Raw genomic sequence first — 24,983 nt, 5'->3', positions numbered from 1 at the left:
TCCCACCTCAGTGGCACAGCCCTGACGCCTGGCTGGAGCACCAAGAGCCTGTCATCCACATGGCTCAGAATAAAAGGGAGAAAAAAAAGAAAGAAAGGAAGAAAGAAAAAGATAAAATAAAATAAAAGTTATTAAAACAAAAAATAATAAGGAAAAGAAAAACACGGACAGACGGAACCCTAGGACAAATGGTAAAAGAAAAGCTATACAGACAAAATCACATGATCCTGGGACCCTGGCAGTGGCGGGCTGCACAGGCTCCTGGGAGGGGAGGTGTGGAGAGTGACCTGTGCTTGCACACAGGCTTCTTGGTGGCGGCAGCAGCAGCCTTAGTGTCCCATGCCCGTCTCTGGGGTCTGCGCTGATAGCCGCGGCTCACGCCCGTCTCTGAAGCTCCTTTAGGCAGCGCTCTTAATCTCCTCCGCGGCTCTGAAGCTTCCCCCCTCCGCCACCCGCAGTCTCCGCTCGCAAAGGGGCTTCTAGTGTGTGGAAACCTTTCCTCCTTCACAGCTCCCTGCCCGAGGTGCAGGTCCTGTCCCTATTCTTTTGTCTCTGTTTTTTCTTTTTTTCTTTTCCCTACCCAGGTACGTGGGGAGTTCCTTGCCTTTTGGGAGGTCTGAGGTCTTCTGCCAGCGTTCAGTAGGTGTTCTGTAGGTGTTGTTGCACACGTAGATGTATTTCTGATGTATTTGTGGGGAGGAAGGTGATCTCAGCGCCTTACTCTTCCGCCATCTGGAAGCTCCTCCCATCATTTTGTTTTGAGGCAGCCTCTTCTAACCAATGGCAAATCCCTTGAGTTCAGAGTCAATTTCAATTCTTTTTCTCTACCTGCCCCTGTTGCATGGGGCGAGGCATTCACTCAACGTTACTGGGTCCTCACAAGGTGCTCCACCCTGGGTAGACGAAAATGGACGCAAAATGAATGTAAAGGGGAGGTTTAAAGATAAGAAAGATATGAACCCTACCTCAGTCTTATCAAGGTGCCCAAGAACAGTTTAAATTGAATCAGATCATCCTTGACACACAAAACAACATTTTCCATTATACATTTCTGTATCAGTGATGGCTTCATAGAGGTGACTCTGTCCAGCACCCTGTGTCTCCGTGTTGGCCAATAGAGTGGCCACTGGTCACATGTAGCTATTGGGTATTTGAAACATGGCTAGTGAGACTGAGAAACAGAATTTTGAACTAAACTGAGATATGCTACAAGTGTAAAAAGCACATCAGATTTCAAAGACTTTGTATGAAAAAAAGAATGTAATATATCCCATTAATATTTTGTTCTATTGATTATATTTTTAAATGGTAGTATTTCAAATCTAGTGCATTAAGTAAACTTTATTTTAAAAAATAATTTCATTATCTTTTTGCACTTTAAAGAAATGTGGCTCCTAGAAAAGTTAAAATTACATCTGTGTCCTGCAGGATATTTCTACTGAGCATGATGGCTCAGGGTAGCCCAGGGCAGGATTTGTGAAAGATTAACCACTTTCATGTTGCCATTTCCAAATCTGCAAATTGTAACATTTGATCAAACCCTACTTTGCAAAAGTTCTCACAAGGATGGCATTTGAAATTTGGGACATTTATTTTTTTTCTCTTTATTTACCTTCCTCCTTTTCTTTCAAACCTATGACTGCAAAGCCAAACTAAAATCATCTTATTTATTCCACAAAGAGATCTCCAGATCTTAGCAAAATAGCAATTACTCATCTGTATTTTACACACACACACACACCCCTGTCTACCGGGACCGACATTTTCCCATGTGTAATGCGACATGCCTGATTGCTGGATTAAGCAACGGAAATTAATTATTACAGTAATTACCCGGCCACTAAATATTTGAATGCCAGACCTGACATAGCCGTCCTGGGAGCCACCCTCAGCTTCCTGAATGCATTAGTATCGACAGGGCAGCTCCAGCCAATGTATTTTAAGAATTCTTTCTTCTGCTGTTCTTTGCAGTGTGCTCCAGGAGCATTTGTTTGGGGGAATAGGAGGCTAGACACATTAGATCAAAGAAAAAAAGAAAGACAGCTGGCTTCTGGCACCCATCTTTCCAGGCCAGGAGAATATCAAATGCTTGAAAATGAGAACTTCAGTCCTCAGGGTGGCCATTCAGTAGGGTGTGGACACGTGCAGTGTGAAAACACTAGCAGGGCAATGGGAGAAACTGCAGTGTAGCTGCCAGGACGGCTCATACCCAAGCCACCATCCCCGGAGGAAGGGTCTGTCTCACCTGAGAATTCTAAAGCTTCCGGGAGGAATTCCCTGGTGGTCCAGTGGTTAGGACTCCATGCTTTCACTGCCAAGGGCCAGGGTTCAATCCTTGGTCAGGGAACTAAGATCCCGCAAGCCGCGCAGTGCAGCCAAAAAAAAAAAAAAAAAAAACCCTGCAGGAAGCCATGCCAAGGCGCCTGTGGACAGTCCCCCTGAATTCCTTCTAAACAATCCTTTTTGTTCTCTCTCTCCATGGTATCCTGGGCACATCAGCCATCCAGGGGGCATCATCTGCCTTCTTCCCTGAGGCCAACTTTGTTCAGGGTGGAGAAGAGATTTCCTTTAGGGAACAGATCCAGGTCAGGACGGAAGCTTGCAAAAGCGGCTCTTCAGAATGCGGCATCTCTGGCAGTAAAATAAGAAATTCCACCTGTCCCTCCATTTCCTTCTGCCTCGGGGCGCTGCCTTCATTCAGGAGGTGTGTGATGGTTGACGCAGCTGAAGCTGGTCCAGAAGATTCAAAGCACGGGTTTACGGGATAAGAACACTTCAGCCGCTTGTTTGTTCGCACCTTGGGGTAGGGTTTGAGTTCAATGGCATGAGGGTGTCTGCCCAAGTTTTTGTATTTTTTTTCCACAAGGCATCCATCCAGTTAAACCATGATTTAGTACATCCGGGGTCACGAGGTAATTCTTCCTGACACTATCCTATTATTCCTGCTTTACAACTGTCAGTTTAACTCAGAAAACTATTAGGCCACACATCAGAGAGTATTAAAGGTGGTAGCTTCACTAAAAGCCAGATGAGAAACTCCAGTGTGCCCCGATCCCTGAAAGGTTGGCCTCACTCTTCCAGAGCTTTCATTCCGTAGGTCAAGGCCAGAACCGTTTCCATCTTCTCCAAAACAGTGAGTCCCCCAAGTAAACACTCAAGCCCAAATGTTACAGCGTGACCCCAAAAGATTCCCATTCCTCTTGGAAAGTATCACTGTTGGATGCAGCACTTGATTTTTGGGTACCGTGTTGAATATTTTAGAATACTATTTTATTTAATTCTTATATATTAATTCAAAATACATGTATTGAATGACTGTAGTCTTGACAAGTCCCTCTCTCATGGAACTCTCGTTCCATCCTATAACCATGGAAATATTTGTCCACCTCTGACTGCAGCTGCGGCTGGATAGATGGTTCCCCACCTCCAGTGGCTTCCAATTTGGGGAAAGACGAAGGTAGGCCAGTCTTGAAGAGCAGGGGAGTTTTCCTGGAAGGCTGGAGATGGGAGGTGGTGGAGAGATGGTAGGCCTTCTGAGGCAGGAGATAGATGGGTCCCAGGCTGAGCAGCTGGAGTTTGTCCCCTGTAGACGGATACTCCAAGATAAAGAGGAGGAGAAGCTAAGCCCTGCCCAGATAAGAGACTACATATTTCTCATTCTCAAGGTCGAGGAGACCTTCCCAACTATACATGCACAGAAAGGCTCCTCGGAGGTCAAAAAGGGAGGGACGCACCTCATAGTAAGTGATGTCAACCTACCCATATCCCTCTTCGCTAGAATCCATCTTGGCTAAGATATGCACGTGCACACATGGGAGGACCCTGAGATAAACCAAATATGGACTTGGAACCAGGCAAAGCAAGATGATTTGCTAAAGGAAACCTGGAAGAAATGCCCCATATAAATGATTCAAACTACCACAAGGGTGTGACTCTCTCTCTGTACTCTTTTTCCTCCTAATAAACACTTTACTTGTTTCACTACTTCCTGTTTCTTTGTGGAAATTCATTTTCTGCAAAGCCGAAGGGGCCAGGGCCTTGTCCCTGGCCACTGGTCTAGCGGCTAGGATTCAGTGCTCTCACTGCTGTGGCCCGACCTCAATCTCTGGCTGGGAACTGAAATCCTGCTTTAAGCTGCTGCAGGCTGAGGCCGCCCAAGATCATTTTCACCCATCAGAGAAATGCATTCCACATAATTCCTCCAAGACTCCCCAGTAGTAGTGAGCCCCACCTGCCGGGCAGGGCTTAACATGGCCCTCTTGGTAGGCTTTACCTGCTTCTCTGTCTGCCTCTCACTGCTGCTTCTCCTGGGTTTCCTAGATCACCTCCCATATAAATGCCCTGCCCTCATACCTTTGTCTCAGGTTCTTCTTTAAGGGAACACAAAGTGGGTTATTACCCCCATTTTACAGATGAGGACATTGAAGGCACACTGCCTTCAAGTCTCACACAGCCACACGTAGCAGAGCCAGGACTCGCACCAGATGTGTCTGACCCCAGAGCCCATGACTCAACATCAGTCTCCCACCACCAAATGCTTTTGGGCTGCTGCAGCCAAACTAGAATTTGTACCAATGAGTTGCTGATCCCGACTGGTGCTTTCCAAGGCAGTCCATTCCATCATGAGCAGTTCTAATGACTAGAAAGTTCTGATTGATATTCAGCCCATGTCTACATCCGTGAAACTTCATTCATGTATTTATTCTTCATCAGCAAACATGTCCTCATCCATGTCCAGGGCCGGGCACGGTGCTAGGCACTGGGGCACAGCTCCAGCAAGCCCCTTGTGGTCCCTTTGGCCCCAGAGATTTCGGCCCATGAATGATGAGCACCGTGCCAGGGGAGATCCTGGCGGGGTACTGTGGGAGCATGGAGTGAGCGCCTCACCAAGCCAAGCTGCCCTCTGCTGCATCCTAGGGAAGGATGCTCCCTCATCCACACAACAGTCCTGCAGGGCATGGCGGCAGACATCACATGCCCTGAGACTTGTCCATGCTGTTTGTCTCCATCAGCCCACCTTTGGATGGGCCTTGATGGCAGAATGGAGCCCACACCCCTGATACAATCAAAGAAAACCTCAGTGCAACATGCCCTCCCACAAGGGGAGAGGAGACCCCGCCACTGGCAGGGACTGTGGTAATCATGGCTGAATCCTTGAACTTGTCCCCAGGTGTAGTCTTTGGAAGACCCATTGGGGTTTTCCTGTTGTTGAGTCATTCACGCCCCATTCCCTAGCTCTCCTGCCACCAAAAAGTTGGCAGCGCAGGCCTAAGATACCTGTTTAGATTCCAGAGAGCCAAAAACAATATTATATTCTATTTTCCCTTGTGTTGCAATTGACACACAAAGTAGCAATTTACATGGCCAATTAGAGGATAGATGTCTTTGGAGTCTGCCACGTGTATGTAAAACTAGGCTGTGAAACTGCTAGGCTCTCCTGCCTGCTTGGACTTCAGAAGGTCCCAGGGCAAAGCAACATATCGTTTGCCAGTTAGGTTGCCGTGGTGCGCTGGAATGGTGCAAAAGCCGCCACACGAGAGCCTTGTTTTCATCCAGCTTTCCCTGCAACATAAATGAATGCTCAGAGTATGATTGCCTTCCCTCTGATCTATTAGGTTCTCACTTGGATTTTTCCTTTTTTAAATAACATTTTAAGGAATGGAATTTTAGAAATTCATTTCTGGAGTCTTGGAGAGGCGAAGCTCAGATTGCTGGGAAATGAAGCTACAACCTAGAACTACCCAACCATCTATCCATCCATCCTCTTCTCCCCACACTCACCTTTTCCTGATGATATGAAATCCACAGGCTTTATCTCTTCCATTATGATTAGTAAGCGGTTAAAATCAACTTTAATCTCAGAAAGTCCCAGCCAGCCATCTATCCATACACACATCCATGCATCACTCTCCCCTTCCATTTATTAATTTATTCAATATGTATTAAGCACCTACTACAGGCCAAGAGCTGTGTTAGGGACTGTGCTAAGACCTTGAGACACTGCAACATATATGTGTCAGATCTCTTCTCTCAGAGCTTACAATCTAACAAGGAGTAGACATTATGCAAATAATTTTACAAATAACTACTTACAATTATGATCTATGTCCCTAAGGAGAGTATAAGGTGATTTGTGAAACGATAACAAGTACGACCTAATCTTGCCTGGGTTCCCCGGGAGGTGATATTCAAGCTGAGAAGGGGTAGGAGGTAGGTGTTAGCAAAGTAAAGAAGGAAAGGAGAGGAAAGGCGGGTGATTTAGGGGAGAATGGTCTGCATGAGGGCCCCAGGGCAGAAGTAGTACTTCAAGGGGCCACATAAAGGCCAGTGTGGCTACAAGGTAAGAGTAAAGGGGAGAGGAGCATAGAGGATATGGGACGGAGAAGGAAGTATGGCTCCAAGTGTGGGATTCAGGGGGGAAATGTGAAGCCCCAAGGGAAGAATTAAGCACGTGATGATGGAGTCAGAATTGTGTATTAAAAGATCGCTCCACTAACTATTGTTTGGAGAGGGGACTCCAGAGGAGAGGAGGACCGAGGGGTGGGAGTGGGAGGGTAGGGGGACAGATGCGAGGAGAGCTGTCAGGAGGCTAGTGCACTGTCCAGGGAGAGGTGACCATGGTCAGGACTGGAACAGGGGCAGTGGCGATCAAGAGAAGTGGGAAGTTCAAGGTACATTTTGGGAGGAGCCCACTAGGACTCCGTGGTGCTCCGTGGCCATCTGTGGGGGCCCTCAGGACAGGGTGCATGGCTTCAGGGCTGAGCCAGACTCTCAGCAGCTCTCCTTCTGATCCATGGCTTCATGAGGGTCTACAGGGCTGGAGGGAGATGACCCTGACTGTTCCACCTTCTGCCCACCTCCACTTCTTCTGAGATTGTGGTGTGCAGCCAACAGCACTGTTCGCTAATTCCTCTTGTGGGTCAAGTAAATAAGGAGAGTGTAAACTTGGAATTTTTTTGTACCCATCTCTCTTTCTCTGCATACCCCTAGCACTTGCCAGCCTAGAGGGTAGCTAGTCAACATTCAGTTAGCACTTGGGAACTAAGCCTACACTCTGTAATCTCAGGAAAGGTGAGAATCAGATGCATTCTCACCTCCATCCTGTTATTATTCCACATCAACCTTCAAGTCAGCTGAGAAGTTAGGCAAACCAAGAAGGGAGAAGATGGGAGCAGTAAGTACCCTGCATCCTAGTACAGCAAGTCAGAAAAACCACACCGTCATGACAATCCCTGAATACAAGAATGACCAAAAACAGCACAAAAAAGTGAGATGGCTTAGATTTCTTAATAATTAATATAATTATAGTTTGTATAGTACATTCTCTTTTCTTCTTGCCTAGCTGCCATGCATACCACCACTCCGTCCTGTGCTCATGGCAGACATCACTAATTAATCATGATACTTTTCCTCCAGTTGAACCTTCAGGATCACTCTCCATGTAGTGTGTCAGGCTCTTCAGTCGACAAAAGTTAGTACATGATGTTATACCTATTTCCCATTCCTCTTCTTGACTTTTTAATCAAACTAGTCAACCTGGAAAGATTCTTTAAGCAACCATTTGCTTAAAGCTTCTAGGTAGGTAAGCCTCCTACTTACCCCGGGGTAGGTGATTGTCAATTCTTCTTTTAATGAATGGTTCTTGATGCCCACATCATATTCCAGGGCCCCCCTGGGCTGGCTGAGAACAGATTCTTTTTCACATTTACCAAACTCTCTGCTGCAACTTTCAGGGAGAGATCTACGGAGTTATGAGGTAAAATGAACTTGCGGTTCAGATCTCCTCAACCTTCCACAGCTGGTCTGTTGTTTGGGAATCATGGTCCTAGGGTGTCCCTGTACCCAACAGAAATGAGTCCATATTTTAACAACTGTAGCAAAACATATGACTTTGGACTTTCAGAGTTTCTTAGAGAAACTATTACATTACTTTCTAATCTCACAACGATTAGGCTTCTGCATATATTAACCACAAGCCAAGGCCACTCTATAGCTTCTCAAGGAGACGAAAGTACTTTGCTTAGTCCTCACTTCCCCTCGGTAATGGAGGCACAAAGAGCCTCTGGCTTCATAGCAAGCAGAAGAGAGATGAGAATAAGAAGAAAACATGGGAGAGAACTCACGAAGGACAATTTGCTGGGTCATGAACTGAATCAAGAGTGTAAACGTGGTTCCCTCTTACCTGACCCAGATCTCATGGAATTAGACTCTCCCGTCCCAATCACTCATAAATCTCTACAATCCCATTTGCCAGGCCTGGCCTCACCCAGACGCAACTTTGAATGGTGTTGGGCTCCTGTGTACACTAGGGGGTGCCAGCGGGCTTGTTTTCCAGCTCGGTCCTCAGAAATTTTCACCAGCGGAGAGGAGAAAAGGTGATGGCGGCCAGGAACAACTCTTCCGCTCTGGAAAGTGCTGAGAGTGGAAGGGGGTTTGGAATAGGGTCGAGGAGGAGCACAACACCCTCGTTAATTGCTGCAAGTTGTTTTCTGGTTTTATTTTCAGAGCAGACCTGACTCCTGAGAACTGGGGACGAAGGGAAGGTTACGTAATGTGGCAGGCGGGCTCCTCGGCGGGGGCTGGCAGCCTTTCAGCTGCCCGGGGTGAGTCGACACCTGGGAAATGGCATCCAAGTGTGGCTCTTTCAAGCTGGCTGGAACTTTCTACCATTACACTGAGGCCACTGTTTGACCCATTCCCAGGGCAGGGAGGCAGGAGCTGATCAGGTCCCTGGGTAGTGCCTCTTTCTGGCGCTAGTCCATGAAGGAGGCTCACAAGTTTCTTTCTAAACTTTAGTGCTGGCTCTGGGGCAGTGGCGCAGCCCCGGCCCATTTCACGTAATAGACTTCTGCTCCAGTGGCCTACTTTTGTCGTGGAGTGGACGGAAGCCAGCTCAAGGAGCGAGGAGCCTTCCTCTCTGCCCTGTTCTCCACCCCACTCTTCCAGAACCTTCAACAGAGGCCTTGTTCTCCAGGGCTGGGGAACTACTTCTGGTGACCATAGTTTCCCAGCCTGTCAAGGGGAGATGAGTTGAGGAAATCAGCGCAGGGTTTTTATTGCCAAATATTTCTTTCCCTAGGAGGACAACGCACTCAACTCGCCAAGTGGAGACTGGAGTTGGTCCAGCCATAAACCAACTTAATGAACACTAATAGAGAACTGCAATTATTGTTGACTTCAAAATGCAAAGAAGAACTTTAGACACTGATTCCTATCAGCTGGTCAGACCGGCACAGATGCTGTACACTGTGTTTGCTGTTGCTTAGCAATGGGAAATGAACTCTTCCTGTCTCTTATCACTGGAGGTAGAGGTGGGAGAAAGCTTTTTATTGGACTGAATAGGTATGAAATCAGTTTATTCTTTCTCACTTGGAGAAAGCCATTGGCAGCAAAGAGAGTCACTCGGACAATGGGCAGTTTCAAGGTTAGGATGCGGCCTTCCTTTCCTGTTATCTCAGTAAATCCTAACCGTTGTGTTTTTCTCTAGAGATAAAGTTTGAACTTTTGCCGGGAGTGTCCGTCCAAAACTATCATTAAAGAAAATAGCTTCACGTAGAGACCCACAGACTAGAGTGAGAATTAGGGTGAGGACAGTGAAGTCGAGGGTACACAATTTAAGGGGGTGCGCCTCCAATCAGTAATCAAGATGAATCACATTTCAATGCAATATTTTTGCTTAGAATTTTTTTTTTTTTTTTTTTTGGCCACGCAGTGCGACTTGCAGGATCTTCCCTGACCGGGGATTGAAGCCCGGGCCCCTGCAGTGAAAGTGCCAAACCCTAAACACTGGACCACCAGGGAATTCCCTTAATGCAGTGTTTTTAAAAAGCCAAGTTAATGAATAAAGTTTCGTAGTGAATAAAATATCAAAATTTTAAATAAAGACAGAACCAGCATCCCTGATTTTTCCCTTTGGCCTAAAGTTCAAGTTCCACTATGGCGTGGCTTGGCACTGCCACAGACTTCGGCCCTGCCTCACACGTATTTACGACATGGAAGCCTTTGGGAGCTGCTTTTTCCTCAAAAGAATGATCGTGCTGTGCGGTAGGGGATTGTGTAGCCGGGGAGAGGGCTTCCCTTGCTCTGTGGGAAGAGGACCTTTCTGCAGTCCTTTAGCAAGTCCTCTTTCAAGACAGTGGGGAAGCAAGTGGCCTTGGGGAGGGGGACCTACCTGTGCTTCCAGGGTAGTGACACAGTGACTAAAGTTCCAGGGCCCTGCTGCAAGTTGTCCAACGATTCCTAAGACAACAGGGACAGGCCTGGAGCTGACAGTTTATGGTAAAATCATCTCCCCTTTTCTTTTTAGTATTAACAGTAACTCCTTTATATTGGGAGACTTTAGGTTTAATCACATGGAATTACCAATATTCAGTTTCTTTTTTCCACCTCAAACACATATGGTTTGGGCTTCCCTGGAGGCTCAGTGGTTAAGAATCCGCCTGCCAACGCAGGGTACACGGGTTCCAGCCCTGGTCCGGGAAGATTCCACATGCCGCAGAGCAACTAGGCCCACGTGCCACAACTACGGAAGCCCGTGCGCCTAGAGCCCGTGCTCCAAAACGAGAAGCCACTGCAATGAGAAGACTGAGCACCGCAACGAACAGTAGCCCCCACTCACCGCAACTAGAGAAAGCCCACATGCAGCAATGAAGACCCAATGCAGCCAAAAATAAAATAATTTAAAAAAACACATATGGTTTAATCAAATACATGCCAAGAATGGTAACTGAAGAATGGACCCCAAAGATGTCCTAGTACTAATCTTTGAAACCCATGAATGTTACTTTATATGGCAAAAGGGTCTTTGCAGATGAGAACATGCTCAAGAGAGCGCCACCCTGGGACTTCCCTGGTGGTCCAGTGGTTAAAACTTAGCACTTCCAAGGCAGGGGGCGTGGGTTCGAGCCCCTGGTCAGCGATCCTGCATGCTGTGTGGTGCAGCCAAAAAAAAAAAAAATATATATATATATATATGTATAGATATACATATATATATATGTATATATATACATACATACATATACACATACACACGTATATGTATATATAAAGAGAGCACCAGCCAGGAGCAGATCTAACAAAAGATGTGTAAGTCTTTTGTGGAAAAATTATAAAATTTTATTGAAAGTTATAACTAAATAGTCTACAGACTCAATACATTTCCTATCAACATCCCAATAGGCTTTTTCTTGGAATTTGTCAAGATGCTTCTAAAATTTACATAGAAAAGCAAGGGACCAAGAGAAGTCAACACACAAAAGGGGAGACTTGCCTTACTAGATACCAGACTTACTTCAAAGTTATAGCAATTAAGACAATGTGGTGTTTTCATAGATCAACAGCTAGATCAGTAGCAGGGAATAAAGAGTCTAGAAACAGATGGACCCATTCTAAAGATGAGGGATTTAAACCCAGCACTGACATTGCTGATCAAACGGGAAGGAATAAATGAATCAATAAGGAAATATTATATACCATATAAATAAACACACATCGATTGATAAAAGACAAAAATGTGAAAGATAAAATTTTGGAAAATTTTAGAACATCTAGAAAAACCTAGTTTTTTAACCTAGGTTCTACAGACCCCCCAATGCATCTGTAGAATTCAGTAGGTTCATGAACATAGATGGGAAAATAATTGATATTTATTTTCACTAAATCTAACTAAAATTTAGAGATTCAACTGTGAATGTAAACAACAGACCACAGTAGTCTTTTTGTACTTGTAACTTTGTCACTAATAAGAATACAGGTATTTTCATATTATACTACAGTTGTTGCAAGTATCTCAGAATATTACTTATGCTCATCACTACTTGGAAATTTATAGCAGCTATTAGATTTTGTGCTAACTCTTGTTATTTTATTCACTAAAAAGATGCACATTTATTACATATCATAATATATCATAAAATTTAATTGATAACTGAATTTTAGTACAATTGATTTTCTTTGTAATTTATAATTTTTATCTTATCTATTTAAAACCATGCCAAAGGGACGATAGCATAACAATGGTTAGAAACTCATACTCTAGAAGTATATCTGTATGAGTTCAGTGTGAAGAAGGATTTCTTAAACAAGACAAAAGTGCAAGCCATAAAGAAAAAGAATGATAAATTTGGCTAGACTAGAATTGTAAACTTTCCCCATCGAATATACTAAAGATGGTCCTTGAATTACTGACTTATGGTTTTTTTACTTTATGATGCCGTCATCTTCATTTTCCAGGAGACTCAGAGAAGGCTACAACATTGCTTATTCACAGAGGCTGGATTTGAACCACATTTTTAATATCACATCTGCCCATTTAATGATAGCAATCAAAGTAATAATATTCAGAACACTCACTAAGATTTATGGAGGGCTGACCACATGCCACCCACTTAACGTTCAGGTCCTTATTTAAATGTCACCTTTTCAGAGAGGCCTTCCCCTGACCAGCCAATTTTAAAATAACACGTAGCCCCTGCTCTCCAGCTCTCTCTATCCCCTTATTCCATCTTATTTTTCTTCGTAGCACTAATCACTACCTGATCCCACATTACATTTACATATATTATTAGGTTACTGTCAGAGTCTCTCATCAGAATATAAGCCTGCTGACCCATGAGGCTGAACCCCACGTCAGCCAGCTCTGCGTGCCACAGTGCTGTTCTAGGCCTTTCAGCTACTGTGTGCATGCCCACTGTGTGTAAAGGCAGCACACGTGCCAGTTTCTCTTCTTCAATTTATACATGAAGATGGTGTATTAGTTTCCCAGGGCTGCTGTAACAAATCATCACCAACGTGGTGACTTAAAACAACAGAAATTTATTCTCTCACGGTGTTGGAAGCTACAGTCTGAAATCAAAGTGTTGGCAGGGCCATGCTCCCTCTGAAGGGCAGGATCCCTCTCCAGGGGAGAATCCCTGCTTGCCTTTTCCAGGTTCCACTGGGAGCCTGAAATCTGTCATGTTCCTTGGCTTGTAGTTGCATCACTCCAAGATCTGCCGCCTCCATGGTCAAAGGCCTTCTCCCCTGTATGTCGCTGTGTCTGAATTTCCCTCTCCTTTCTCTTGTAAAGACACAAACCATGAATTTAGGGCCCACCCCAATCCAAGATCTGCAAAGACCCCATTTCCAATTAAGGTCATGTGCTGAGGTTCGAGTGGAGTGAATTTGGGGAGGACGTTATTCACTCCACTCCAGATACTAAGGTGGGAGGAGTATCTTCTCAAGGTCATGGAGTAAGTAGAGGGACTGGGACTCAAGCCCAGGTCCGCTCTGCCTCCAAGCCGAAGCTCTCAATTACCACCCTTTACTGCCTCTCAGTTGTCTCCATTTGTGGAATTGAATCAGAGTTTTATTACCTTCACATTGTTGGGTACAAGCATCCTAACAGCATTTCAGGGACCAGGGCCCCGGAAATCTCATTTCTGCTAGTCTGGGCCCTCCAGGGAGCACTGTTTTTTCACACTCTTCAGATCCTTGGAAATGTGCTTCCAGAGGTGACTCACTGGCTGGCAGGTCTTTCCAGGTCATACCCTCAGTCACTTTCCCTAATTAAACTTCCAGAGCCTGGTGTCTATCTTAAACCCCCAAATATGAATAGTTGTTTATCATTGGTGTCTAATAGGGAAGTTGGGAACAGAGTCCCGAGGCTCAATTACAAAATACGGAAAACAAACACACAAAAAAATCCGACAAAATGTCCAACCAACCACATCCCACTGCTTTTATCGGGTCAATTCATTATCCCTTCACATTTGCTTAAAAACCCACCCCGTTTTATTTTCTGGATTGTGGTAGTCAGCTCTGCCTATCACCGTGTGTGTATTTCTTCCTTCCCCGAGAATAATCCTAGGCAAACCAACAGAACTTCCCTCTCTTCCTTCGGATGACAATTCACCATCTAATGAGCGTCACTGAGATCTAAAATCACTCGGAAAATTATTCTTTTAGTTCCATGGTTTCTTTCTCCTTATTGCTAGTCTGTTTACCAGATAAACTAAGCCAGCAACTATTTTTAATCAGTTTGCCTACTTTGCTGTTCCCCAAGCAAGCCAAACTCGCTTCTCTCCAGACCTTTGCACTAGCTTTTTCTTCTGCTGGGAACTCCTTTCCCTAGTGGATATATATATTTTTTAATTGAGGTAACATTGGTTTATTAACATTATGTAAGTCACATGTGTACAACATTATAATTCTACCTCTATATACCGTACGGTGTGGACACCACCAAAAAGTTGGTTTCCACCCATCTCCATGCAGTTGATCCCCTTTACCCATTTCTCACCACCTTCCACTCCCCACACTCCTTCCCCTCTGGGAACCATTATTCTGTTCTCTGTATCTAAGTATTTGTTTTTGCTTGGTTTGTTCATTTATCTTGTTTTTTTGTTTGTTTATTTGTTTTTCGTATTCCACATATGAGTGAAGTCATACGGTTGGTGAGGATATGGGGAAAGGCGAACCCTCCTGCACGGTTGGTGGGAATGTAAATTGGTGCAGCCACTGTGGAGATTCCTGAAAAAAGTTAAGAACAGAACTACCATGCGATCCAGCAATTCTGGGTATTTATCCGAAGAATATGAAAACACTAACTTGAAAAGACATACGCACTCTTACGTTCATTAGTTACAATAGCCAAGATCTGGAAACTACCTAAGTGCCCATCAATAGATGAATGGATAAAGAATATGTGAGATACACATATAGTGGAATACTACTCAGCCATAAAACGATGAGAGCTTGCCATTTGCAACACATGGATAAAGCTTGAGGATATCATGCCAAGGGAAATAAGTCAGAAGGAGAAAGATAAATATCCTTGTGGACTGCTATGGCTCATTCCCTCACCTCCTTCAGGTCTCTGTGCCCACGTCACCTTCACAGAGTCCCGCCCCTACTCTCTCTAAATGAAGCATGCCCCAGTGCCCACCACCAGCTTCTAGCCCCTTAGCCTCCCACTTAATGTCTCCTGAGTCATCGTATGTTGATTTGTTTTTGTGTCGGCTCCTCCCAACTAGAATATCAGCTCCATGAGAGCAGGACTGTTCTGATTTGTTTTGTGCTCCCACAGTGTCCCAGGGCTGAGAGTAGCAACGGGCTCTAAGCTGTTTTAAGTGCTCACTTTAAGCAGAGCGCTCAGTACATATTTGCATAAATAAATGATCTCAAATTTTAATATAAACAATAAGAGTCAACATTCAAATTTCTATCTTTTTATCTATTCTCCTAAGGGAGGCAAAGGATGTACTTTGCTTTTTTTGTCCTCAAGGTCTCGGGGTGGGGGAAGTCATTTAGCCGAGGGAGTAATTTTGACCGTCAACATTTACAGTAAAGCTTTCTTAATTTGGGGGTGGCATGAACCCCTTTCAGAGCCTGACACAAAGGATAAAACTTCTCTTTGGAAAAATGTGCACATATCTCAGCATTTTGCACATGATCGAGGGGGGCGGGATGGAGCCATGAGCATCCCCTAGCCCTCTCCCGCCTGCCTCTCTGGTTCAAATGTGCCTGCACCATAGCTAATATTTGTTGAATACATGAATAATATATATTATTAGTTCTCAGCTATATACCAAATGTATTCATTTCCTAAGGCTGTAACAAATTACCACAAATCTGATGGCTTAAAACACAGAAATTTATTCTCTTGCAATTCTGCAGGGTGGAAGTCCAAAGGCAGTATCACTGGACTGGAACCTGGGTGTTAGCAGGGCACGCTCCCTCTGAAGGCCCTGGGTGAAAATCTGTTCCTTGCTTCTCCAGCTTCTGGGGCCTCCTGGCGTTCCTCGGTTTGTGGTTGCGTCACCCAGATCTTTCGTCCATGGTCAGATGACCTTCTCTTCTGTGGGAGTCAAACCTCTCTCTGCCTCCCTCTTATAAAAATACATGTTACTGCCCTTAGGGTTCACCCTGACAATGTGGGGTGATAATCTTGCCATCTCAAGATCATTAGCTTGATCACTTAAAAAAAAAACCACAAAACTACATAAGGTAACATGTGCAGGTTCCAGGGATTATTACCTGATATCCATTATTATTATTCATTAAGGGGACCATTCTTCAGCCTACTACACCCAATAAAGAGAATCATAGCATAAATGAAAACACACACAGAGTTATTTGGGGATTTTCACTGTGTTCTGAATCTGAGTGTGACTAAATTTCCAGTGTTCACGGTACTTAAAATAAGGAAGCCAGAGGGTGAAAGACAGACTCCATCCCCATCCACTGCTGGCCCCTGCTTCCTTCTCCACCCCACCCCATGGGGCTTTCTTTAAAAGTCACAGGAGGAACTTCACTTGCCTGGGGACCAAACACAAGAGAGCGCGGTCAGAGTTGTTTAAACTGGTCTATAACAGAGTGTGCCCACTACTGTCGATAGGAAGGTGAAAGCCAGTTTGTCTTAATGCACCAGTGCCCAATTCCATTGCGAGTTAACAATATGTAGAGGGTTCCCCACCTTCCAAGTGCCCCAAAGGCAGCACCGAAAATAATCTACTTGCAGTAAACCTTGTGACTGTTTAGGAGGAAAAATAGGATTTAAAGCCATAGCTCTGAGGCAGTACCAGGAGCCCAAGCAGACTCATCCGGACTGAGTGGCAAAACTTTTCCGTGAAGGGCAGCTGGAGTTCCCTCAGCTGCCCTCCTGCACTGGTGTGTTAATTAAAATAACCAAGAGAGAATCATCAAGCTGGAGGGTCACAAGTCCCTTTTCCTTCTCAGCAAGTTGATGGGGCCTAATGTTTGTCTAACACCTACCTGGTTTCTCAGATAAGTGTATTATGACATTTTATTCTGCAGAGTTCTGACAACTGTCATTTATCCCTAATTCCTCTAAGTAATCAAGCAAACTTTTTTCTTCTCTTCTGTCACACAAGCAAAAGACTTTTCCCGAAGGCTCGCTGGATCTAGGCACTGTGCCTGGCACCAATATTTGACAAATGAGAAACAGACCCCGTCCTCAAGGATCTCATAGCCTGCAGCGGGAGGGAAAGCACACACAGCTTTCCCTGTGTCTGGAATGCGACCTTTCCAGATGATTGGAATTCCGGTTAGAGCCTTGAAGTTGAGGGCACCAGGCAACCTGTACCCCATATCCTAAGGAGAGCTGTCTCTACACAAGGTACTGAAATGTGGCAAAACCCATCCTATGACTGTAAATCCCCACTGCCCTTCTCCAGCCTATGTAAGACAAGACTGGAAATTTGAAGGAGGGTTCATGGAAACCATGAGATGTGGTAGAGCAATGCTCCCCCAAAGATGTCCATGTCCTAAATCCCCAGAACCTATGCCTATGTTACCTTACGTGGCAAAAAGCACTTGGCAGAGGTGATTAAGGTTAAAGACCTTGGCGTGATGTTACCCTGGATCATTCAGGCAGGCCCAATCTAACACAAAAGTCCTTAAAATCAGAGAACCTTCCCCCACTATCAGAGAGGGAGACGTGACTTTGGATGAAGGTCAAAGAGGCAATGTTGCTGGCCTCAAAGATAGATGAGGAGACATGTCCATCACCAAGGAACGTGGAGGCCTCTAGAAGCTGGAAAAAGCAAGGAAATGGATTTTCCCCTCAAGCCTAAAGAAAAGCAGCTCTGCTCACACCTTGATGTCAGCCCCACGAGACCTGTGTCAGATGTCTCCCCTCCAGAGCTCTAAGAGAATAACTGCGTGTTGTTCTAAGCTACGAAGTGCAACTGTAATTTGTTACAGCAGCCATGGAAAACCAACACAGGGGACTGGTGGGAGAAAAGAGCACTTTAGATTTCTGGGGGAACCCCTATCCTCAGCCAGGTGGGGACCCCGGGAGAGCTGCTCCTGGAGACTAGGAAAGCCTTCGAGGAAGAACTGAGCCCTCACTCCTCGGCCAGAGACAGCTCACCGAGCCACAGACATGATGGCCTGTCTCAGAGAGGCCACGGGATTCAGGAAGATAGTTCTTTGGAGAAGGCAACATGTCCCCAGGCATCTGGGAGATGTGAACGTGGAGTCGGCTGCAGGACAGTGAAGGCAGGAAGCTGTCTGGAAGAGGGAAGGCGGCAGTGGGAGCAGGGCCCAGAGAACCCCATGGAAGAACCTTCTCAAGGGCTGCTGCCGGGTCCAGGACCCTCACCCTAAATATCCTGTGGGCGCAGCAGGAGAAGTGAGCATAAGAACTGCAGGGGGCTGCTGGGGGTCAGAGAGAGGGTGTATCACTATAGCTGGGGAGGTCTCAAGACATTGACCAATGAACGCTTTGAGGGAGGGCCTGCCATGCAGATCTCAAGAGCACCAACCCTGTCCCTGGAGTCCCCTCTCCCCTTCCCAACTCTGGAGGAACCAGCAGGAGGGGGGGAAGGAGTAGAAGAGCTACCTGGAGGAAGTGATCCCAGCCCTGTTCCCATCCATTCCCTTCATCCTCCAGCCACTGGCCTGAGCTGGGAGGGATGCTCCATGGGAGTGGATGTGAGATGGAAGTTTTGATCTCTACTGGGCTGGCCTTTCCACCAAATAAAACTCTTCTCATAGCTGCAGGTGACTGAAAAGCTATGGGGCAGGATGGGGAGAGACCACAGAGCATGTAAGGAGGCAGTGGGCAGAGAAAGTAAAGCTGTTTGCTCTGGTACCCACTGGGCTCAGCCTGCGGGATAACCTGGGTTTGCTGCAACCTAACACAGTAAATCACAACAAATGTATCTCGACTTCTGCAGGAGACCAAGCAGAGACTTACATAGATTTCTCCGCTCTTGGTATATTAAAAAAAAAAAAGACAAAAATGTCAAAAAAGAGTTATACAATTTGTGAGATGTTTCAAATATTTGCATTTAACAAATTAATGATTTTAACAAAAAATACAATGTAGTATAATTGTATCAGTCATTACATAATCACAGTTGGATATTTGAAAATTACCATGAATTTATAGTGCCCAATGGCCAGTGCGGTTGGGTAATGAGACACGTTTGAAGGCAAATGGTGAATCTTCTTGTTCTTCAATGTGGTCAGTGTATCATCCTGTGTATGTATGTGCGGACACATGAATCTTTTTGAAGATAACATCAAAAGTCCAAGTTTGAGACCATTCCTGAATGTGTGGCCCAGGTCAGATGACCCTCCTGCCCACCCCCCCAACCTCCTCCTCTGTGATTGGCCCTGGGAGGGAAAAGGTCCCCAAACATGTGATATCTAAACTAGGTCTTGAGAGATCAGGATGACTTCTCCAGGTAGAAAAGGGCATTCTGAGACAAAGGATCAGCCCTGCAAATCCCGAAGCTTGCAAGAGCCTGGCATGTTTGAAGAGCAGCTGGCATGTTGGCAGTGTCGTGGAGAGCAGCCAGAAGTGAGAGTGAAGCAATGAAGAACGAAATGACACTTGACTGTAAAAGGCGTTCACCATCCAGCTTTGACTTGACCCTGGAACCAGAGGAAGCCAAGTGAGACTTGAAACAGGGAAGGAGCAGGGCCAGACCAGTTTTAGAAAGGAACTCAAGAGTGGGAGGATGAGGGTGGAGGGAGGAGGCCTGACCCCACAGAGCGCTGGCGGCTGGAAGAGGAGCAGCCAGATAAGAAAAAGATTTCTGGAATGGGGCTTCCCTGGTGGCACAGTGGTTGAGAGTCCGCCTGCCGATGCAGGGGACACGGGTTCGTGCCCCAGTCCGGGAAGATCCCACATGCCGCGGAGCGGCTGGGCCCGTGAGCCATGGCCGCTGAGCCTGTGCGTCCGGAGCCTGTGCTCCGCAACCGGAGAGGCCACAACAGTGAGAGGCCCGTGTACCACAAAAAAAGAAAAAAAAAAAAGATTTCTGGAATGGAATCAGTCAGGGCACAATGGCCAGGCTGTGCTTAGGGACCAAGAAAGGCCAAGTATGACCATGAGCTCTCATTTAGGGGCCTGAACAACACCACGGAGCAAGACCTGGACCAGGAATCAAGATGGGATAGGTACAGAATTCGACCGTAGATGTTTTAGGTGTTTATAATCAGTGTTAAGTTTCCTGAAGAGAACAGCTACCTGGGAGGTCCTCAGCGCCCTAGTCCTTTCTTGTGTCTTGAAATTCCACAGCCTTGGGAGCGGGTGGAAGGTTAACCATTTTCTTTTCTACTTAGTCCTGGTGAAGTGTAACTGTGGGTTAGAGATGGTAAGGGGGGAGGAAGGAGAAACAGGCTGGAGCTGTTTTCCTCCAAAACATCTAAAATAAAACCAAATTTTATTTTCAAAGAGCACTCAGTGGAATCTATGAGAAAAAAGTGTGCGTGTGTGTCTGTTTAATGTATATGGGTATATGTTTATTGTGAAGTGATTCTATTCTTAGTTCTTCAGTAATAATAGTGATCATGGCACCAGGCTCAGGCTAATTCTCCTGACCACAGTGGACCAGGAGGAGGAGGTGGACAGGAAGGAAGATGCTGCGGTCCATCTCACCACCCGCATGTTATATATATCTGTACGTATCCTGAGATGGTGAGGTGAGAACATGTTGTCTAGGTGGTAGAACTTCAGGTGGTTTTAACTTTCTCCTTAATGTTTCATATGAAATTAGGAGTTTTCTAATGAACACATTTTTCTTAAAAAAAAAAAAAAAAGGTAGGGTAGGTAGCGAGGCTAAAGAGCACAAGGCTCACTCTGCTAGCACTGGGGACCCTGTGAGCAATTCAGCAGTACCAGAGCCGAAAGGTAAAACATCCATTTGAACCGTCATTTTTTTTAGTCACTCCCAATGCCCCACCCCCTCCAAATCCCTGGCAACAACTCATCTACCTTACGTCTCTACAGATTTGCCTCTTCTGGACATTTCATATAAATGGACTACAATATGTGCCCTTGGGTACGTATCTAGCTTCTTCCTCTTAGCGTAATGCTTTTCATTTCAAAATAACAATTTTATTTCAAAATAACAATTTTACCTCCGAGGATGCATCCTAAGCAGATGCTCTCCAGCTTACTACAAAACAATAATCATATTCCTGAGTTTACAAAAACTGCTTTATTCACAACATTGTAAATCGACTATACTTCAATTTAAAAAATAAATGTAGGGCTTCCCTCCCGGCGCAGTGGTTTGAGAGTCCACCTGCCGATGCAGCGGACGCGCCGCTGCGCCTGCGCGTCCGGAGCCTGTGCTCCGCAACGGGAGAGGCCGTAACAGTGGGAGGCTCGCGTACCGCAAAAAAATAAAAAATAAATGTAAAAAATTTGCTTGATTGAAGTTGCTGCAATGATTTAAAAGGAGGTGTGTCAGTAATAAATTCATGTTCACAGGTAAAAAGTTATTTTTTTTCCTGCAGGAATTTGGGTAATAAAATATATTTAACTAGATGTGCATTTTTATTATTGCAAAATGAAGCAGTTGATCTAAACTGACCAAAAAAATCTGAAATCACTGAGTAAATCTAAACAGAACACAGTTGATCAGAATAATTCCTTTCCTAGACTACTTTTGCTTGAAACTGACTGCACACTAGAATCGCTGGGGAGGTTTGTAAAAATATTGATGGTTGAGCCCCGCCTGCAGAGGTTCTGATTTAGCTGATCTGGAGAGGGGCTTACAGCAGTACTTTAAAAACACGTCCGCAGATGATTCTAATGTGCAGCCAGAGTTGAGAACCACCAGACCATTGAAATAAATTGCCACACAGCACATAATTCATAACTGTCTTTAAAAAATGCAGTGCCCACTGAGCAACCAGTACTCAGAGTTACTGTGTTCTCCTGCTGGCTTACCAAGTTCTCTCTCTTTTACTTTTTATTGAAATGCACTATCCATACAGAAATGTGTATGTATCATAAGCTCAATGCATTTTCACCAACTGAACACAACCATGTTACCAGCACCAATATCAAGAAACAGAACATTACCAGCACTCCAGAAGGACCCTTGTTCATTCCAGATTGTCCCATAGTTTTTTCCTTTCCATGTTTGGTGCTAATTCTCACTAGGTATTTGAGTTGTGATCAATAGAGTTCTCTACAATGCAAATAATTTTTCCTTAATTCATCTATCACATTCTATCTCATTTGAATTAAGGAAACTTGTGTAAGAGGAAATAATTATGAACATATATTTAGCCACAAGAAATTTATCACCCAGACTGTTTATAATAGAAAGGACTGGGGGAAAAGTACAACTAAATATCTAATCACAGGATTCAATTAAAAACCTTAACATCCACAAGACTGTCCAGTTTGTATGTTATGGCATAAAGTAGATAGGATAAAAAGCAGTCTTGTGCAAGAAACAGATTATTTTTCCTAGCAGAACCCTAGAATAGCTCTGTTATGGGTGAATTTTGTCCACATCCCCTCCCAAGTTCATATGTTGGAGTCCTAACACCAGTACCTCAAAATGTTTGGAGATAAGGTCTTTCAAGAGGTGATTAAGTTAAAATGAGGCTGTTAAGGTGGACCTTAAGCCAATATGACTGGTGTGCTTTTACGAAGAGGAGATTAGGACACAAACGTGCATAAAGGGAAGACCACGTGAAGACACAGGGAGAAGGTGGCCATCTATAAATCAAGGAGAGAGGTTATAGAAGAAACCAACCCCTGGCACTTTGATCTTGGACTTCTAGTCTCCAGAACTACAAGAAAATAAAGTTCTGTTGTGTAAGCCACCCAGTCTGTTGTATTTGTGTGTATCATTTGACTCAGCAGTTCCCTCTCCAGGTATAAACTTTAGAGAAACTCTCACACATGCACAAGCAGACAAGCACATTGTGTTCTCTGCAGTGGTGTTTCTCACAGCAAAAAACTTGGATACAACTTAAATATCCACCATGAGTGGAATGAATAAATGCATTGCATGTATACAAAGGTCTGTCACACTGTGGTTAAAATGAATGAACTAGGTATGCAACAACCTAAATATATTTCCCAAAACTTATTGCTGAGTGAAAAATGGATAATTACAGAAAGGTAAATCCAGTGTGATACTATTTATCTTAAAAAGCTGAAAAACAGACTGAGGGATGGTGGAATTACTGTGGGGAAGATGGAGAAAAACAGTAAAGAGGAGAATAAATTTAGTAAGGAGAGGAATAAACTGCAATTTTATCAGTAATATTTAATGTATTTTATCAGAAAGGAACCAAAGCAAGTATGACAAAATGTTAATGTTTGTTATTTCTGAGTGATGGATACATGGATGTTGTTATGTTATCCTCTGCAATCTTCTATGGTTTATAAATTTGCCAAATGAAAAAAATCCCACAGTAGATGGATTGATGAATAAAATGCATACAATGGAAGAGTGCATTACCAAACTGGAATACAGAGAAGAGCAATCCACCCAGATATTAAGCAAAATTCCAGGTGTTGAAAAGAGGGAGATAAAAAAGTGAATTAAAAAAAAGCAAAACAGAACCATGAGTTCCAACCTCTGTCTCAGAGAATATCCAGAAGGAGAATGGATAGAGAAAATAATAAAATTAATTATACCCCCAAATTTCAAAGCTAAAGAGAGTCTCAAGTCTTCCCACTTTAGTATGAAGCCAAAAACTATTGAAAAGAAACATGAGAGAGGGGTGTGGAGGATTCAGCACTAGACATATCGGTAATATTTCCAAGAATAAAGAAAAAAAATTGCAGACAGGAAAAGAAATCTGAATAGTTTAACTCAAAGGAAGAAGAAACGGATGAAAATCAGACTTCTCAAGCGCAATGAGTATAAAATTCTGTAAGATATAGTGCCATAGGGTTCTGAAGGCAAAAAATTATTTAATAAATTAGTTTTGGGTGGACAAGGACTCAGAAGATTTCTCTCCATGAATGCTTTCTGAAAGATTCTTTACAGGATATGCTCCAACAATAGGAAAAATGAATCCACGAAAGAGAGAGAGAGGATACAAGCAACAGCGGTGTACAAAGAAACTAATAAAACTAGTAAAGCCCAGATGATCATCAACAATATGGCTACGAAGCTTAATGAATTGTTGAGAAAAATTCCAACTGTTAAATTCCAAAAGATTTCAGCAAAACTTGGGAATGGGTGAACGGAGAGTTCATGGAGACGGAAGAAGACATGATAAAATGTTGAGGTCTAGCCTTCTTAATTGGGGGTAGATAATAAATATTGATTATTTTCCAACATCAGTGGAAATATATACATTCAAATATGCTGAGTAAAATGTAAAAAATAAATGCTTGAAGAGAAAAATGAAAACAGAATGTATATTTAGCAAACTACTAATGGATAAAAAGGAAAAAAAAGAAACCAGTCAATCTATTACAGTTTGACTCCTTCTACCCTCTGTCCTCAAAGTGAAAAAGCAAAAACAAATGCTCAAAACCAGAGTGATTCTGCAAAGGTAACTCAGGTTTGATTTTAATCACCCAGCAGCAGTGTCTGTAGTAACTGAGTAAGAGGAAACCCCTACGCCAGTGGTTCCCAGAGTTTATAAAAATAGAGGTTGCTGGGCCCCACCCTCAGAGTTTCTGATTCAGTGAGTCTGGGTTGGGGGCCAAGAATTTGCATTTCTAACAAGTTCCCAGGTGATGTTGGTGTTGTGGTCCAGAGACCACACTTTGAGAACCACTGCCCACAGTGAACCAATCTGCCCCCATCACACATATCAACTGTCAGTGATTGCTCATTTTCCTCTTTCCTTTCATGCTTATCGAAGAGCACAGTTCTGGGACCCAGTGAAACGAAGGCTGGTCCTACCAATTCCTGATTACCAAGAAGAGGTAATTTTTGATTCAGAAGAATATCTTTCAAGAAAGCCTGCTGCTGATGAAAGAACCCCCTAAAGTAATTGTTTTAAATTAAATAAAAGGAAGAGGAGAGCAGTTGCAGAAGCCAGGTCATTCAAGTGGAAAGACTGGTTGACCATGCCTGGGAACAACCTTCTCTTACTCCACTTGGGCATAAAACAAACATTCTCTGAGATTCATATGTATATTTCCTAAACCACTTAAAAATTTCTGAGATTGCCAAGTGTATTAAAATTCTTTGTTTCAATTTTTTAAAACCCTAAATTAATAGACTCAAGCAACAACAAAAAAAAAAAAAAAA

This window comes from Neophocaena asiaeorientalis, unplaced genomic scaffold (genome assembly GCF_003031525.2).
Source record: "Neophocaena asiaeorientalis asiaeorientalis breed wild unplaced genomic scaffold, Neophocaena_asiaeorientalis_V1.1 scaffold152, whole genome shotgun sequence".
NCBI classification, from domain to species: domain Eukaryota; kingdom Metazoa; phylum Chordata; class Mammalia; order Artiodactyla; family Phocoenidae; genus Neophocaena; species Neophocaena asiaeorientalis.
The sequence above is the reverse complement of the archived record's forward strand: the minus strand, read 5'-3'. Positions refer to the sequence as shown.